The 18,768-nt window shown below is 40.5% G+C and overlaps 2 long non-coding RNA genes across 2 annotated transcripts; both read left to right on the top strand.

The window, feature by feature from the left end:
- The first annotated feature begins 5,584 nt into the window (after positions 1-5,584).
- Positions 5,585-16,055, top strand: LOC118752582. The gene is made up of 3 exons (XR_004994713.1): positions 5,585-5,675; positions 5,730-5,894; positions 15,589-16,055. It is a non-coding gene; the product is annotated as an uncharacterized LOC118752582 (long non-coding RNA).
- On the top strand, positions 12,913-14,099 carry LOC118752581. Its single transcript, XR_004994712.1, has 3 exons — positions 12,913-12,972; positions 13,057-13,244; positions 13,296-14,099. It is a non-coding gene; the product is annotated as an uncharacterized LOC118752581 (long non-coding RNA).
- Positions 16,056-18,768: the final 2,713 nt, after the last annotated feature.

Raw genomic sequence — 18,768 nt, 5'->3', positions numbered from 1 at the left:
TTGCATGCAAAGATGAATCTCCTATGTCTACGTCTTCTGCTTTCAATGGAAGGCCTACTATAAACTTACCATCTGCATCGATTTCAAAGTGTTCCTCACACTTTCTTTCCTCAATGGTTTGACCAACCATCTTATTTTCGATGGCTTCGATTTCCCAAAATTTCCTTAACTGGTCATTTATAAAATTTCCTGTATGAGTAACGACGCCACAATGAACTAAATTTGATTCTTTATTGACTGATCCATATATAAGCCATCCTAGGACGCTGTTTTGGAAGCGATAGCTTCCATTTCCAATCATAATTTTTTCTTCCTTCAATAAATCAAAGAACAAATCAGCACCTAGTAGTATATCAATTTTACCTGGATTGGCGAATGTAGGATCTGCAAGACGAATGTTGGTCGGTAATTTGGTTATGTTTATAGGCTCTGAAGGAACTTGTGAGACTATGCTTCGCACTACAAATGTATCAATATTAGTTTCAAAATTATTGATTAAGGATTTTATATGCAGATTTATTCTTTCATTTGTATTGGTTTTATTTTGGCCAATACCTTCAATAGTAACTAACTATTTTTTTGAGCTAAGCTTAAGCTTATTTCTGAGTTCTTTTGTTATTAGTAAAGCGCGTGCCCTTACGATTTTTCCATCACGCGCTTTAATTCCAATAATAGAAGTGGTAAGTAAGCAAATTTTACTTTTGATATCATCTGCATTAGATTTCACAATCACACTTTTTGCTTTTGGTTGCTTTTCTTTTTCTTTATGAAGCATAAAATGATGGCTACCATTACAATTTTTGCAATTAATGCTCTTACATTCATTACCGCTGTGCCCTGCCTTCAAACATTTGCTGCATAATTTATTTAGTATTATTTTGTCCCACCTTTCTTGGGTATTAAGAGCTCTAAATTTCTGGCAATAAAAAATAGGATGAGAAAAGTTACATCCCAGTATGCACTTTTTAAGCACTTTTTGTGGTTTAGGTGATAACACCATGTGCTGCTTCCAAGGCGTTTCCTTCATGACTCAGACATTTCTGTAGTGAATCAAGGTCTGGTATTTCTTTCGAATTCGTTAAGGAATTCTCATACCTTAACCTTAGATTATTGTCCAACTTTTGTACAAGTATATAACATAATAACGCTTGTAACATTTTTTCATTGGACAAACTGAGAGTTCCCAAGGCTTGTATGCTTTCAGAAAGCTTTTCCTGAAATGATTGCACACTGCAGGCAGTCTCAGTCACTACTGGTGCATCTAAAATATTTTTAAAATATTTATTTGCCAGCAATCTTTTATTCGTAAATTTTTCGTTTAAAATATTCCAGGCCACATTGAAATTTGTTGAAGTTGATTGCAAATTTGCAATGCAACTTGCTGCTGAACCTTTCAGCTTCGTTTTTAAAATACACATTTTATATGTGTCTGAAATATTCTTGGAGACTATCAGATGTTCAAATAGTTCTTTGAACGTTTGCCACTGTGCATAGTCACCAGAAAAAACGGGCAAATCAATTTGAGGTAAGAGATATTGAGCACTTGAAGCCTGATTTTTATTTTCCCTTGCTAATCCATCGAAATTGTCGTTCAATTCATAGAATTTGCAGATGAGTTCGTTTTCTTCAAACTGATCCAGATATTCTAACACGACATTTTTCGTTCTATCAAGGGTTTTTTTCAGTACTTTCTAAAGTGGTTTCGCTCAGTTTGCAGGCTTCAATTTTCTTTTCTAAATCAATTAGCAGAAATTTAAGCCTGCGGACTAAGCCAGGTCTCAAGTTTTCTTCTTTTGTATTAGAGGAATTGTTTAATTTTTTAACGAGTTCACTTACCCTTGCGTACGCTGTTGTGTAGAGCGTACTTACTTTTCCAGCGACGCCATCTTTAAAATATGCGGGTTTTTTGGCGCTGGGGTCCTTTAGAAGCTCCTGATGGCCGCTGCTGAATGAGTTCCACAACTCATCAAGGCTGTCTCTGAGCTTCGAAATCCCTTCGATGCCTTCATTCAAGTCAACTGCCCTTGCCTTAAAGTGCATCTTCTGTACCTAGTCAGCTGTTTGGAACTGTTGATCCATTTTTAAGTTTTTTTTTTCACTCACGAAACTATAATTTCATTTTAACACGCGCAACTAGTTCGGACTAGGGGTCACCAAATGTACAGAGATGATACACGGACACTTATGGCACTCAGATAGAACTCAGATAGAACTCAACCTCAGTTTCCTGAAGCGCCTTTATTTATAGTAAATTCTTATCCTAAACTATTGTATACATTGAAATGTACATATGTACATATGTACGTATAACTTAAAATTAAAACCTAAATAAACAACAATACTCATATCAGCATGTTTATATGTAAGTACATATTAACTATCTATGCGGGTGTTTATTTGCACCCGCTGGTATAGATATGAGTATTGATGTTCATACATAAGTATGAACAAAACTAAAAGCACCAATTTTCTTTTTTTAATCAAGGGATGCTTTTTTCGTAACAGTTTGTATTTAACAAAAGCAAAATAAATAATATAAAAAAAACTTTTTAATATACAACGCTTTTATAAATGGACTAAAAAGTAGAAAATAATATTTCTCAGTCCCATAGAATTTGTTTTGATAACTTTTGATTTTGAAATTTTAGCAAAAGTCATTATAAACAATCTATGAAATTGAAAATGAAAAACGTGGAGCGCATGCAATACAAAGCATTCGATTTAATTGACAATAGTCAAACTACATAACGTAGACCTAAAATTTCTACAGCGAAAGTAGAACTTTGAAATCGATTTTAAGCGGTCGTTATTCATATACCCACATACATACATACATATATTACTTTTCATATCAATTCAAGTGTATTACATGCGCCCCACGCTTTTCATTTTCAATTTCATAGATTGTTTATAATGACTTTTGCTAAAATTTCAAAATCAAAAGTTATCAAAACAAATTCTATGGGACTGAGAAATATTATTTTCTACTTTTTAGTCCATTTATAAAAGCGTTGTATATTAAAAAATTTTTTTTTATATTATTTATTTTCTACTTTTTAGTCCTGTCTGAATAAAATTTTGCAATAGATACTAAAATAATTCAACGATATTAATAGAAAGGTGCACACACATGCATTTACATATGTATGTACATACAAACGAGCACCAATTAATTTTATTTAAAGAAATGGCGTGTCGTCTATTTCCGCTGTAGCAAACGTAGTACATAGGGCGACATCTAGATGTCGTCTACCTCGCCCTATTCACTACAGATGTCGCCCTATGCACTATGCTTTTTTATAGGAACTTTTCAAAGCAAAGGTTTTATGGTGTCGGACACACAACATTGAAAGTTTCTGGATCCACAACATTGAAAGTTTCTGGACACACAACATTGCAAGTTGATAAAAGCGTTGTAAAATAGAAATAAGAAATGAGCAAACAATTTGATGTTTTCATTATATAACCTCAAATATCGCAAAAAACCCTGTTTTTGGCAATCTGGGGGTAGGATATCTAAAAATTCTAGTACTAGAGCAATTGTGCGGTCAGATTTGGATTCAGCACCAAGAAACGATGTGTTTTACTCAGGTGGTAAAAACATCAAAATTTGTACAAACAATTAGAAAAGAAAAAAGAAATACTTAACTTACCTGCGTACTAGCATTTTCATGCACTAAGCATTTAAATTTGTATATTCTAATATTTCAAATTATTTCAGGTTTTAACTATCTCGGAGTAATATTAGGTCAAAAAAGCATTAAAAAAGGCACTAGGCACTAAGTAATTTTCTTGGCGTTTTAATTTTCAAAAAAACACTAAATCTAGTGTTTAAAGCACAAAGTTGGCAACTATGGCTGTAATATTCAATATTCAATTTATAGACTTATTCCCGTAAACTGTTAATAAATAAACTAAAGGTGTATTTTATTATTAAATAAACAAACTGTTTCATCTGTAAAGGTTTTATCTACACACACATATATATAATATGTATATATATATATATATGTATATATATGTACATGTGGGGACAACACCTACATTCATATATAGAGATAAACATATATATAACCTTACATCTCTGATAAAAACATCACTCCCGCGTTTACGCTATACAGCGCATGAGTAAAAAAGTTCGACTTTGACAGGCTGTCACTCGTAAACTAAGAACCTTCGAGCTTTCGGCCTATGGAGACTTTTGTTCTACGTGTTAAGGACTATCATCCTGCAAAAACTTAAGGATTGGCTGAAAGCCATTTCCCATAAAAATTCTGCGGGGTCCTTTCGCTCTGGCTACGCCCATGAAAATATCAAATTAATGATAATAACTTGTTCTTTCTAAATAATATATATATCTTTACCACTAACTATGCAGAATTTTTTTCAAAATAGGTTATTTTATGAAAAAATAACATTTGTTAGTTTTTTAATGGCTTTGGGTAAAAAATATAAAGAAGCATATAAATTATGTACATCAGCTGAAAGATAAATTGATTGTCTCTGTTTTGACGTCATTAGTTTTTTAATCGGTTATGTATGTAATACATAAGATATTAGTATTTAAAAAATAAAAAAAAACGTAACCTTCTAGATCGTCTTTAATTTTTACTTGCGCCAAATAACTTTGGCATGGTTGAAATGAGCGTAAAAAGTTCTATGGATCTGAATTTTTCGTTTTTGCATAACTGAACGGTCGGTTTTCTAGTTTTGTTACAGGGAATAACAAATAACTTAAATTATAAATCCATATATTTACGCATTGCTTAGCATTTCTATTAAAACACCAAATATATTGAAAATTCACATAGAATTATTAATACACATTTTACTTCTAATTGTATACTTTGCGTACTTTTTTAGTACCTTTCTACCCTTCTCGCAAAAGGCGATCTCATTTTTCCCCTTTCTCCTACTTCCAAAATACAAATCTAGATAAAGGAGTGTCCAATTTGAGCTGTCAAAAATTACACAACCTTGTATTATTGAATCATGGTTACCAGGGTCTGGATTCTGTTACTGTAAGTTTTCAAGTGTACACTGAAAATCGTGTTCCCTGTCACTTTGCGATTCAGCAATGCGAGAATGAGTTTTAACCATGATAAAAATATAGTAAGGTAGAACCGCTGAGAGTCACTTTTGAAATTCTTGACGTTTCCAAACAATTTAATTTTTAAATTTACTCACAAACTCACACACACATTTTCATTTTCAATCTCAAGCAACAACAATTTCGAACAATTTAAATTTTTTATTTTCACTTTTATATGATTTTAAAATGTTGGCAAACTTCAAAAAAAAATCATGGCCGACAAATTGAGAGAACGGTTCTACCTTGCTATGTTTTTATCATGGTTTTAACTGTCATAACTATGTACACTTCCGTTTCTACAAACTCACAGCATTTTATTCGGTGAGCTTTGCTTTTCCTGTTGCTGCCTTTCAAATAAAATTTGTGAAAAATGGAAATGAAAGCAAAAAAGCTTCAAATGAACAAAAAGGCTATTTAATAGAATATATGGAAAATAAGTGAAATATTGATAAAAATGTGTTTTATTTATACAAATTCCTATGTTCTAGATTTGAATCGGTTGATGCTGCACATTTATGGGCTCAGAAGTGGGGTGATCTTCCACCGACCCTGCGAAATGGCGCAAGTATTGGTCTGACCAAAAGTAAGTAAGTAATTATAATTTTTATAACGTCTTCAAATGTTTTGTTTTCTACAGAAGGCATGCCAGAGAGAGGGAGGTGCTGCGAAGGTCAACGCTGGAGAAAAGTGGACGCAATGGGCTTGGGCATTTAAAGGAAGCGTTCGATTTCGAAAAAAGGGCGCTTCAACTCATGGTCCCAGCAGTCGTCACAGAAAACAACAAGAAATGCTAAATCTGACGGTAATTTGAATATTTTAAGACTAATGCACTAAAAAACTACATATCGCTACCTTACTATGGAGAGGCCCTAACTAGTTTTACCTTGTACAATGTAACGTAACGTACGCTACACTAACAGACATATGTACTTACGTACATATCTACACACACACATCCGTACAACCGTACATGCATACATAAACCACGCATTTACATACACATACATATCCACATACATACAACCATACATACATACGCTACGCACTTATATACATTAGACTGCATCACCAAAAAAAGTTGCGTTTTTTCCGCCAGGATTACAAACTTTATAATATTTAAAGACGTCCGCCAAAATATTTCGGAAAAATATTAAGATTTAAGTGAGCTGGACCGATTTGAAAATACCTCCAAAAATGGAGTTTTTTATTAATAAAAATAGTTTCTTAAAGAACTCAGATGACAAAACAGATTAAGCTTAAAAAATCTGCATAAAAATATTTTCAACGGAATCGTAAGAATGAGATTTTTGATGCTGTTTTTTTTTTTACTTTTTTCAAAGATTGATTTACAAAAAAACTTGAATAACTGGCCCAAAAATATTCTTATTTCGACTTATGGGATCTCGATAAAAAGGTATTTTCACACTGTTTTTATTCCTGTCCAAAAAAAGTCATTCGTGTCCCGTTTTTTTTTTTGAAATACCAACACATCTTAATTCAACTTTTAATGACGTTCGTTCATCCTACCTTTCTCTTTCGTCCTTTTAATGAGTTTATTATCAAAGAAATAAAAAGGGTGAGAAAATATCTTTCCAATGACACCTCTTAAGTCTAAATCGGAAGAGCTTAGGTTCAGTTATTCAAGTTTTTCTTATACCAATCTTTGAAAAAAGTTAAAAAACAGCATCAAACATCTCATAATTACGATTCCGTTTAAATTTTTTTTTTAATTTTTTAAAAATATTTTCATGCAAATTTTTTAAGCTTAAACCGTTTTGTCATTTGAAAGGATTTTTAAAAAAAAATCTTTAAGAAACTATTTTTATTCATGAAAAACTCCATTTTTGGAGGTATTTTCAAATCGGTCCAGTTCACTTAAATCTTAATATTTTTCGGAAATATTTTGGTGGACGTCTTAAAATGTAATAGATTTTATAATTCTAATGGAAAAATAGTACCGATTTTTCTTTCTATGGGGAGCGATGCAGTCTAATATACATACAACCTTACGTATGGACAATCAAAGCCAAGCACGCAAAAGTGCGCGATCTTCATTCGCTTCTCAACCTGTTCATTTAACAACCGACTTAAGTTGATAGACGCTAACTCAGCCAGCACCAGCTTCCGTAGGTAAACACGGAGTGCATTGAGACGGCTTAGGCCGCGTAACTTTGAGCGCCCCTAGCTCTTCCTAGGGGAAAGGTTGAGAGGTTGAAGGGGCCTGTGAAAGGGGCCCTTCGCACAGACCCCAAACCCACTTTTTTCATAAAACCGGTATCAGTGGACAGGAGACTAACCCTCCTGCCCACTCCGATTACCGCGTGGCGAGCGGGTAAAACCGCCCCACAATGCCAAATCACCATGACTGAATACATATTTAGATAGATGGATAGATATTAATATGAGCTGTGCACTGCGACTTGGTGATCTATTGTGCCCTCTTCTCTTCACATCACTTCATCTAAGCCCAGCTCCCTCAGAAAGTTCAATAGTGCCTTCGGGGGTAGGGAGTGGATGTGTTCAAGCTGTGGCCACAACGAGCCTAAACTCCTCTCAGGTCTTCTGCAGACAGCCTCACATTCGGTGAGAATGTGAAGCGGCGTCTCAATGGTCAGGTCGCAGAACCTACAAAGATCATTCGACCATATGCCCAGCTTATGTAGGTGACCCCTAAGTCTGCAGTGTCCTATAAGGAAACCTGTTAAAATTCTAAGCCTCTCTTTTGGGAGGTTTATTAAACCCTGAAATCTTTTCTTGCTAAACCCTCCAAGTAAACTCTTTGTCTGGCGCATTCCTACCGAACTGCGCCAGTTAAAATTCCTTAGTGTGGCCTCTCTCTCCTAAGCTCCTCCTTTATGGTATTGGGACCTACTCCCAGGAAGGGCTCTGGGCCAACTGGGGTGATGGCTGCCGCCTCTATAGCGAGGCAGTCTGCAACCTCATTTTCCTTTACTCCCCTATGGCCGGGTACCCACGCTAACCTGATGTTATTGTGTCTGACAAGGGAGTTTAGCTTCTCAATGCACTCAAGGACCAGTGAGGATTTGACTTCAAAGGATAGAAGAGCCTTGAGTGCCGCCTGACTATCACTCAACATTATAATTTTCTCATTTCTATACCCTCTACTCATGATTGTTTCCGCACATAGATAGATTGCATAGACTTCTGCTTGGAAGATGATCGGGTATTTCCCCATAGGAACATAGATTCTTCTTCTGGGCCCAAGGACTCCTGGCCCTACTCCATCTGGGGTCTTCGAGCCATCTGTGTACCAGTGCAGTGTGCACTCATGTAGTAATCCATCGAATGCGGGGGCGCTCCAGATTGTTTTGCTGCATAACTCTATCTTAAATCTCTTATCAAATACTATAGTTTTCCTATGTCATCTCTAGGGAACAGAGAAAGCGGGATCGAGGCCCCTAGCTTCTCCATATTCCTAGAGGATATGACTTTACCTTTGCCACATCCCTCTCTAGCAAAGCTGAGTAGAGTTATTTTGGCTGCCTTCTCTATGGTTATGTGAAAAGGCTCGAGTTCGAGGACTACTTCCAGCGCCGTCGTCCTACATGTGCGCATTGGTCCAGTTATGCATACACAAGCCAGTTGTTGTAGCTTGGTGAGTGATTGTCTCACCGTGGCCAGAGTAGTTCTTGAAACCCAAGCCACTGCCCCATAGGTAATCATTGGCTGTACTATCATGATGTAGAGCCATCCTAGGATCCTGGGGCTACGACCTCAGGATTTTCCTGCTAGACGCTTACACACCATTAACGATTTCGTGGCCTTGGAGGTGATTGCGTCCACATGCTTCTTCCATAGAAGTTTTGTGTCTAGGATTATTCCCAGATACTTCACTTCGCTGGCGACGCCGACCACGACCTCCTCCAGGGTTATGTCCCTCATGCCCAAGAGGGCTCTCTTTCTGGTAAATGGGATGATGGCGGTTTTGGCCGGTTTGATGCTAAGGCCCAACTTAGCACACCATCTTTTTGTTAATCTTAACCCTCTTTGATTAATGTCGCAGAGGGTGCTCTCAAACTTCCCCCTGGCAATGATCACTATGTCATCCGCATAGCCTTGGCAGTGGATATCATTTTCAGAGAGAAGCTGAAGGAGTTCATCTACCACTAAGCTCCACAGAAGAGGGGATAGAACCCCTCCCTGTGGGCAGCCATTTATTGCTAATAGCTGTACCACGCTGTCCCCCACCTTGGTTTCAGCAATCCTAGTATGCAACAGCGTATCCACCCAGTTGCAGATCACTGGCTGTACGTTTCTCTTCTCTAGTGCCCTGCGCACACCAGTGTGAGACGTATTGTCGAACGCTCCTTCTATATCGAGGAAAGCGCAGAGCACTGTTTCTCCGCATTCAAAAGCCCCCTGAATTTCGGTTGTCAGTTGATACAGGGCTGTGTCCGCGGACCTTCCAGCTCTGTATGCATGCTGACAAGCGTGTAGGGGTTTCACCTTCAGAATGCTAGATCTTATGTAATTGTCCACTACCTTCTCCATTGCTTTTAGCACAAATGAGTTAAGGTCTGAAAGACTTTGCAAGCGAGTAGTCCCTATTGCCCACCTTCGGGATAAAGATTACTCGCGCCCTCCGCCACACCAGTGGGACATAAGCCCTCGCAAGGCTGCTTCTCATTATGTCCGCTATGTGTGGTATTAAGTTCTCTCCACCCTGCTGCAACATGACTGGATGGATGCCATCTACCCCTGGGGCCTTATATCGGTCAAACGATCCCAGCGCCCACCTGACTGAATCCTGGGTGAAAATACTTCTTGCCAGTTTCCATTCACATGCTCGCGGTCTAGTTCACTGGACCCCCGGCCCCTGTTCTAAGGTAGTGGCCTCCGGGAAGTGAGTTGCAAGCAGAGTGGTTGCCCTCTCATATTTGCTGTTTGTATAGGTGCCAACCGGATGCTTTAATGCTAACTCCGATTCCACCGTTCCTCTGGCAAGAGCCTTGTGTAACCTCGCGGCCGGTGGAGTGTTCGAGATGCCTTCACAGAAGGTTCTGAAACTTTCTCTCTTGGCCTCTCTCTTGGTTAAAGGCGTCGGTCAGTATGTCCGTCAACCTATTACCCCTATATTCTAGCGACAATTTGCCATCTCTTCTATGTTGCCTTTCTATACCGGGTAGGTTAAAATCTAATAGTTTTCTATATTTTTTCCAGTCTGCATTCCTGGGGTCCCCACCGGAGGACTTACCGTGGCCTCCGCTCCGAGCACGAATTGGATAATTCTATTATCAGATAACGAAGGTCAAGGACCTCCTGTCTTACTCTGGTGACAAACGTCGGACAGTGTCCAACATTGTTTATACACATATCTTCGCTTAGTAGGTATTCTAATAAGGACTCACCCCTTTTATTGGTGTCGGTGCTCCCCCACTCCACGTGGTGCGCATTTGCGTCGGATCCGAGGACAAGAGGAAGTCGGGTCTTCCGGAAATGCGCCACCAGTTGTTGTACCTCTGCCGGGGTTATGGTATTACTGTCCCAGGGGAAATATGCAGCAGCGAAGACTAATTCCACGGGCCTTCCATTCACCCGAAGTGTCACTTGAACTGCTACCAAATCTTGCGTTAAAAGATCTGTAATGCATAAATAATCAATATCGTTTCTAAGCACTACGCATGCTCTGGGCCTCTCTGCGGCGAGGTCCCATATTACCTTGTTATTCGCTCCTTTGAGGCCCCTTACCTGGCCTCTGTAAGTCCACGGCTCCTGAATGAGTATAATGCCAAGATCGTCCGTAGAAAACCTGCTAGCAATTGCATGGTGCAAGTTGATCTGGGCAACTCTCAGGGGGGCGGTGGGTACCTCATCGCTCGTCGAGGTCCGAGAGCCTTAGGTCGCTCTCGCTTTTCCCGTCGAGCTCAAGCCTTCTCAGGTCTAGTCCCTCCATCAGCTCCTGCGTTGAGGGGACCTGCCCCTGTGCAAGAGCCGCTGATACTAGCTGGTTGGTGCCTAGCGGGTTGAAAGTTTGGGCTGAAGGTGCGGGCTGGCAAACCTATGCGTCCTCTACCGCTGTAGCTGTTGTAGCTGTTGACACGGGGGGACTTCGTCCACCTGCATATTTCCCTCGTCAGCTACCTTCTCTTCTTCCGCTGCCTTTTGTCGCCAGGACCTCATTGTAACATAGCTGAACCTAAAGTTCAGCTTATACTCAGCCCTCCTGACGCTAATGAAGGATTCCTCATCTATGCCCACGTTTAGCCGCATCCTCAATGCTGCTCGAGATGACGCGCCACGCTGGTGTGTTAAGACCTTCGTTTTGCGCCCTTAGCAGCCCCATCACATAATCTGCCGATCTGTCAGCACTTCTCGGCAGGAAGATAGTCATATTATGCATTGGTGGTATTTCATCACCCCGCTTGACGCATAGTGCAACTCCCTTCCAGCTCCCTAGTTTTGGAGCAAACTCTTCCAGCCATTTTGCCGTACCCTCATCCATGCAGTCCACAAGGAGCATACCTGGACGGAAGTTAATACCTGCAGGGTAGTCAACTCATCCGGACTCAGCGCCCCTTAGCGCGTCAGAGTAGCTGTGCGCCTGCCCTTCGCCGCCGCGCAGACGTTGGGCCCCAGTGCCTACCCCCGGGTCCCAATGCCGGAGGGGGTGGAAACTCACGCTGCTTCTTTGAAGCCAAGTTCTGGGGGGTTAACTGCCCGCTCTCCCGCTTTGCAGCGGGAGCGGTTTCACCGGAACCACTTACCCTTTTCCTCTGGTCTCCGTGCTTCTCATCCCGACTACAATGCCCGCTCTTCCTCTTTTTAGCGGGTGCGGTTTCGTTTACGCACCTGTCAAACCTTCTGCACGAATCACGGGTTTGCTCAACGCTCCGCTTGGGCTTGGGTTCCGCCTTCTTGTTGTAATGCCCGCTCTTCCGCTTTTCAGCGGGTGCGGTCTGACTGCCGGAAGCCTCTGCACCATGCTGCTGGTGCTGCCCGCTCTTCCGCTCATTTGCGGGTGCGGTCGTTTTGCCCTCGCGCTCATTGCCGCGTCTGCTCGACTCCTGCTGGGGTGATCTGCCGAGAGCCAGTCTCCTGGCTACCTCGGGAGTTTTACCTTGCTCTAGGTGCCTGACCTCATTTGCGCGCCGCTGAGGCCCAATCGCCTACGGTCGTCTAGGTAGCCAGGTTGCCCTCGACCCGGAACTGTAGGCGGGTTCGCCCGCCTATCCATACGGCGGTCTCTGTCCCGCCGCATGGACTCGCGCGATGTTGTCGCGCTGGACTGGCTTGGAGACCTGTGGCGCTCGCATGACGATTCGCTGTGGTGCCTACCTCTACCTCTTGTCGTCATCGGAGTCCCTCAACGCCCTTTCGTGGAAGATACCACTGCTCGTTTAGGTCTCATCATCATCCCTCTCGTGCTCAATGAAGAGCGCTGCTTCGGCATCGGAGATACCCTCTGGGTTATTAAACATTAATTTCACTAACTCCTTGCTTGTAAGATATTTTCCCCTTTCGGGGGGCTCAAACTCATTTGCTAAAACATATATAGTGTGTACCGGAGTTGAGGGTGTGAGGCCTATACATCTGCGTAGGGTGGAGTTTTGGAAGGTCATAATTTTTTTGTTTATTGTTTTTGATATCTTAGCAGCCGTAGTCTTTGCATATTCAACCTTTGACCTGATGAAGCTTTTGTATAGGTTCACCGCCACTTTTGGTGTTATACCTGCTTTTACCGGGGTCAGGCATTTTAAAAAGTTTGAATTTTTCTTTGTTTCCTTAACTAGCCCTTCAAAGTGAGGCCCAACCGTTAGTGATGCGTTGATGGTTCTACCAATAAATTTTATTTGTCTGACCTGTTCAATCTGAAAGTCGTTTATTTTCATGTTGATGTTTTTCTTGCTGCCTCGGGCTAGGTACATAAATTTGGTTTTTTGAATATTAAAGGACAAATTTAATTTAGTACATATCTCACTGAAATTTTTAACCTTCCGTTCAAGGTTTGAAACCACCAAGTCGCAGTTGTCCCCATGTGCTAAAATCAAGAAATCGTCCGCAAACTGATACACGTCTGTCACTGAGTCCTCAATACTATGAAGTTCTTTTGTGTACACGTTGAAGAGTAGTGGCGAGAGACAGCTACCCTGTGGTAGGCCATCCTCAACCACTATCGATTCGTTGCCAAGAAGTAAGATTCTTTTTTTTTTCAAGTCCATAATCCAGTTATTATATGGGTCAGGTAATTCCAGGTCCGCTAACATAGTATGTAGTTTGTTCAAAGACACACAATAATAGGCGTTGCTTATGTCCAGGGTCAGGACCACAGCCTTTTGCCCTGCGTGTTTAATATTAGCAACTTTGTGTAGGAATTCATTAATGCACATGGCTGCAGATTTACCTTTTCGATAAGCATAGCTTCTGTCTGGATATGAATTTTTACTGTTTAGAAATTCCTCTAGTCTACCCTTGACCATGAGATTTATTGTCTTTATGAGAACAGATATCAGAGATATCGGTCGAAAATTCTTATAATCACTTACGTCCTTGTCCGCCTTGGGTATCGGTACCACCCTTATTCTACGGAGTGAGTCGTCAATTTTACAATTTTGAAAAGCATCATTAAAAGAAATTAGTAGGTTTTTTTGCGCCGTTTCCGACCGAGCTCGTAGCATTTCGTATGTGATCTGATCACACCCCCCTGCTGACCTTTTCGTTTTCTTTTTTAGAACATTTTTCAGTTCCTCTTCCCCAAAAGCAGGCACCCATGACTCCAGGACATCCACTTTTTGTGCAATTTCATTATTATTGGTATTTGCATCTTGTCTAACCTGATTTTTCAGATGCTGCAGGTACACTCTATTGTTCGTGTCGTCCCACTGTTGTTTGGATTCCGAAGATCCCGCATTTTTAATATTTTTTAAGAATTTCCATGCCTCTCTGGTGTTGGGGTGACTATTGAGTGAGTTAAGATTTTTGCTGTAGTTTTCCTTTTTAGCTTCTTCTACCGCGTTTTTCCAGTTTTCCTTGGCTTCAGTCGCTTCCTTAAAGTTTTGAACCGTGGGATACTTGTTGCACTTTTTATTTGCAGCTAGTTGTAGCCTGAACAGTTTTTCCAAACCTTCATGCCACCAGGACTTGGGACGTCGCGTATCCTTGACAGTGAAAGTGGAATTTTTTATTTCGCTTGATATCGTTTTCTCAATTTGGTTGATGTTAGTGTCCAGCTTGGTAGTGCCTAAGTTGTTGAACAGATGTTTTTTAGCAAGGAAAACAGGATTTCTTTTTTCGATCTTATCTAAGTGTATCACAATGGGGTAGTGGTGGCTGCCACCTAATTGACAGGGGACCACTTCCCACGTTGTCTTTGTTGCAATGTTAGTGAGAGTTAGGTCCAATACAGAGCCCCTAGCAGCTCCTAAGTTCGCTTTGAAGGTTATTGACCCGTTGTTTAAACAGGTAAAGCTTGAGTTATTTACAAAGTTTCTAAAAAAGTAGCCTCTACTAGATTCAATAACATCTCCCCACTCAGGTGTCCTAGCGTTAAAGTCCCCACATATCAGAACGTTCTGATATACTTCCAATGCTGTAAAAAGTTTCAATATTGCTTCCTTAAAAACCCCAACGCTTAAGGAAGGCTCAAAGTACACAGCACATATTACCAAGTTTCGAGCAAGGTTACAAGTTTGAACAATACATATGTCATGATTAGTATCAAAATTTATCTTACGGAATTTAATGGACTTTCTAAGGCCAATGGCCACCCCCCCATATCCATCATTTCTATTCTTTTTTATAATGTTGAAATTTAGAATGTTTTTCTTCACTACATACGACTCCTGAGAGAAAGTTTCGATCAGGCAAAAAATATCTATGTTGTACTTGTTTACATAGAATTCAACATGATTAATATTTTTATTTAAAGACTGACAGTTATGTTGCAGAATCTTCATGTACTTCTGTACTTGAAAGCGGATTAATAGTAATGAACTTGTGGTCTAAATCTAAGCAGAATTTCTTGAGTCTATCATCAAAGTGAGCAAAGGCGGTTACCCCTGCTGGAAAATCTATTCTTCTAAAAGCATCACTTGCAAATTTAATCATTTCCGAAACCAGTTTCTCCATTTCGGACACAATGTGTACATTGTTTTTTCAAAGCCACACCATAGGCTTCCATTGAGGCTACCCTCTTTTTTGTTTTGTCACTCATGTCCTCACTGACTTCAATATATTTATTTTTTTTTAATTGACTGGTTTTGTTTTGTCTGTGTTTTGCCATTGCTGCGTAGCTTTTAGGTGTTAGAATTTCGTTTACTTCCGCATCCCTGTCTCTTATGGTTTCTCGACGTTGACCTAAGCCAGGAAACTCATCCTCATCTAACAAGCTAAAACGATTTGACGCAAAGGGCGTGTAAGTCTTTATTACTTCCCTCCTAGTTAGTTTTTTAATTGTCATTATTTTACTAATCTCCTCTTCCTTTTCCCACTTTGAACATTTTTTCTTTTCGTTTGCTACATGATTTTCATCACTACAGAGAAGGCGACTTAATGGGTATAGTATAGGCCCAGCTAAGTTTAAAATACACAATGAACCATAATTGTGCATACGGCCATAAAAAGGGGGTTTAACTTTACAGAATGCCTCGCTTCACGGCCACCCGCACTAAGACCGAGAAACGGGTCGATCATTTTAAGATTCCCTGTCGGTTGTGCGGTAACAACCACGGAGTACGACTCTGCCCCATATACCGAGGGAAATCCGCCGAGGAAAGGTTGCGGGCGATTTTGATACATCGGTACTGTCCCAACTGTTTGTCGCCATTCCATCGGATAGAAATATGTGGAAGCAATGACCGATGCCACCGCTGCGACGAAAAGCACCATACCCCCCTGCATATTGAAGACTAGGGCGATCCAAGGGAAACGACGGCTCTGACGGAGCGATTTCGCTCCACGTGTCCGACCAAACGACGTCATGGGCGAAGCAGGTAGAGGAAGAAGAGGTGGAAAGACGGGAAGAGATAATCCCTCCACCACCAGACGGCGGCTTGAAAACCCGCAATTTTCGACCGCCGCTACAGCACGAACTTGAAGCAGACAGTCCCATGCCAGCAGTGCTGTCACACACACAGCCAACGGGCGGTCAACGAGATGACGCGGAAACTAGTCCTTTTCGCTCATATCGGCGCGGAACCAATTCTGGCCACCGAGATGACGCGGAAACTCTTCCTTTTCGCTCATTTTGGCGCACGCGTAATTGCAGCCAGCGTGATGGCGCGGAAACTCGCCCTTTTCGCTCGTCGCGCTGGCAAGCAATAAGGGCCGCACGACACCGACGTGGCGACCGTTCCTCCCTCACCATCCAACGCATTCCATCGGGTGGATTCCGGACAGGCAAGTTAAAAACAATCGCGGTTCCAGCACCAATAATGCGTTCATTCGTAGCCATCGCCCCAACCGCAATTGTACGGATCGAGTCAGGCGGCCGACTTCATCTGGTGCGGGCGTTGATTGACTCTTGCGCCCCCAGCAGTACCATCGACAGGGACCTAGCACGGGAGCTTCAGCTCGAAGCCAGCAACGCCCGCGCGAAAACATGTTCCCCCGTGCTGCGAGGAAAGTACGGGGTCGCGGAACGGGTAAATACTCAGGCCAGGCTAGTTACGCGATACAACCGACTCAGCCCCGCGGCTAACATCGACCCAACGATAGCGACGCCGTTTCAATTTATGCGTCTGGCGGATCCACAGTTCTATCGGGCCACCCCCACTCGACTAACACTTGGCGTTGATGTGTACGCCCAGGTCATGGTATGTGGCACTCCGCCAACAACGATCGGCGGTTTACTGGCGCAAGCTTCCATGTTCGGGCTGATTATATCAGGAGCTCACCAAATGTGACAAAACAGTTAAAATTTTATATTTAATATTCATGAATACATACCGAATTTAAATAAAAGTGCAATGAAATGATCAACCACACCTTTTTTCCTTATTAGCTTTTTCTTCCATTTTTTCCCCGTAGCTAGAGACTGCAAGGAGGACCGGAGAACGTGCGGACTAGATCCCCGGGCAAGGACCAATCTGCGGCAGAATTCACAAAGTTAAAGAACATAATTTACAATGTAAATAAATTTAAATGTAAGGTGTGGTGGCTGAACCATCTTTGAGACGTTGCTTATAGCAAGGGGGGCCGGTATGTTTAGGCCTCCACGCTAAATCAAATACTTAAATTAAATTATCGGGTGTACCACCGTAATGTTAATTTAACAGATGCACACACATACACATTCGTATGTGAAACAAGACAAAAAGAAAAACTGCACTTTTCCTGTCAGTGCACTTTCGTTAAATTTCCCCTGAAAACGGAACTCTTCAAACCGTTTAGAGGGTTCGACTTCAGTTTCTAACTTTTTAAACATTCTATTGAATTTCAATCACCAGCGATTACGGACGTTCCGCCACCACACCACTTCATAATCAAGGTAACATTGTAAGCCCCCTTGAATTTTAATATGCCTATTAAATAAACCGCCAAACGTAATTATATTTCAAACTAAAACCTGGTGCTTTTGTTTTCTTATTTTTTCAATAAAAAACACTGGTGCACTTATCGGGTCTATACCCATTAAGTCGCCAGGGTTTTTCAAATATTATTTATAGATATTAAAGAAAATTCAAAAGATCCCTTTGGCCAAATTTTCAAAATCTGGTTTTACGTCAGTTAAAGCGGTTCGTTACAGTTATGTTAAATGTTGGTTAGTCAATATAGTCGTACTTGCGTTTAAAATCTCCCGTAAAAAATGTCCAACAGCAAAATTCCGGCGAAATGTCATCTGTTCTCTCAAAGAGAGAAATATCTAAAATAGTATCTACGCGAACAGAAAATTTGCAGAAACTTGCAAGTTAGACGAACAGCTCATAGAAATTTTGTTTACATTCGAAAGTATAAAATTGAAAACATAAGAAAACAAATCCCGAAGTATTAACCTGACACAGTTCACTGACTAAACGAATAATTACTTACTTCTTATAAGTTTAATTAGTCTCATTTTACTATTTTATCTTCCAAACCATCAAATTCAATTTAGAGATTTGCGTAAATTCCTACCAGCTGTTTTCTTGTTTTCAAAAATTTTTCCAGCAGAAACTAGCAGGTCTCCCTCAAAATTAAATGTCATTTTGTTTTCTCAATTTCCCCTACTTTGCAAGTTTTTTGTGTACGCGAACACAAAAAGCTGATAGTTTTTATAACTTTCAATAATTATTGAATAATTATAATTATCAGGTACGCGAATGCAACTAATTGTGAACGGTATTTTGACTTTACGAATTGCATTGTAGAAAATTGAAAATATACGGGACGCAACTGTTTTCAGCAGCGGATATTTTAAATCTGGTACTTGTTACCGGAATTCAAGCCATAGGAAAGCGAAGAAGAGTTTTAGTTTTTGCTCCTTGTATTGCAAATTCATCCTCAATTATGTTACATAAAAAAGGGTTTATGAAGTATGCAAACGTACACTTAAATAATTTCAAATCGGTAAATCTTTTTTCAAAATGTGCTTTTAAATCATGTGCAATATTTTTTCTAGGCCATGGAAAATTATGGAATATTCTTGTTTTGAGATCGTAGTTTAGCTTCACAATGTGCTTTTAAATCATGTGCAATATTTTTTCTAGCCATTGAAAATTATGGAATATTCTTGTTTTGAG

This window comes from Rhagoletis pomonella, unplaced genomic scaffold (assembly GCF_013731165.1).
Source record: "Rhagoletis pomonella isolate Grant_MI unplaced genomic scaffold, Rhpom_1.0 Rhpom_scaffold_01669, whole genome shotgun sequence".
NCBI lineage: Eukaryota > Metazoa > Arthropoda > Insecta > Diptera > Tephritidae > Rhagoletis > Rhagoletis pomonella.
The sequence above is the reverse complement of the archived record's forward strand: the minus strand, read 5'-3'. Positions and strand labels throughout refer to the sequence as shown.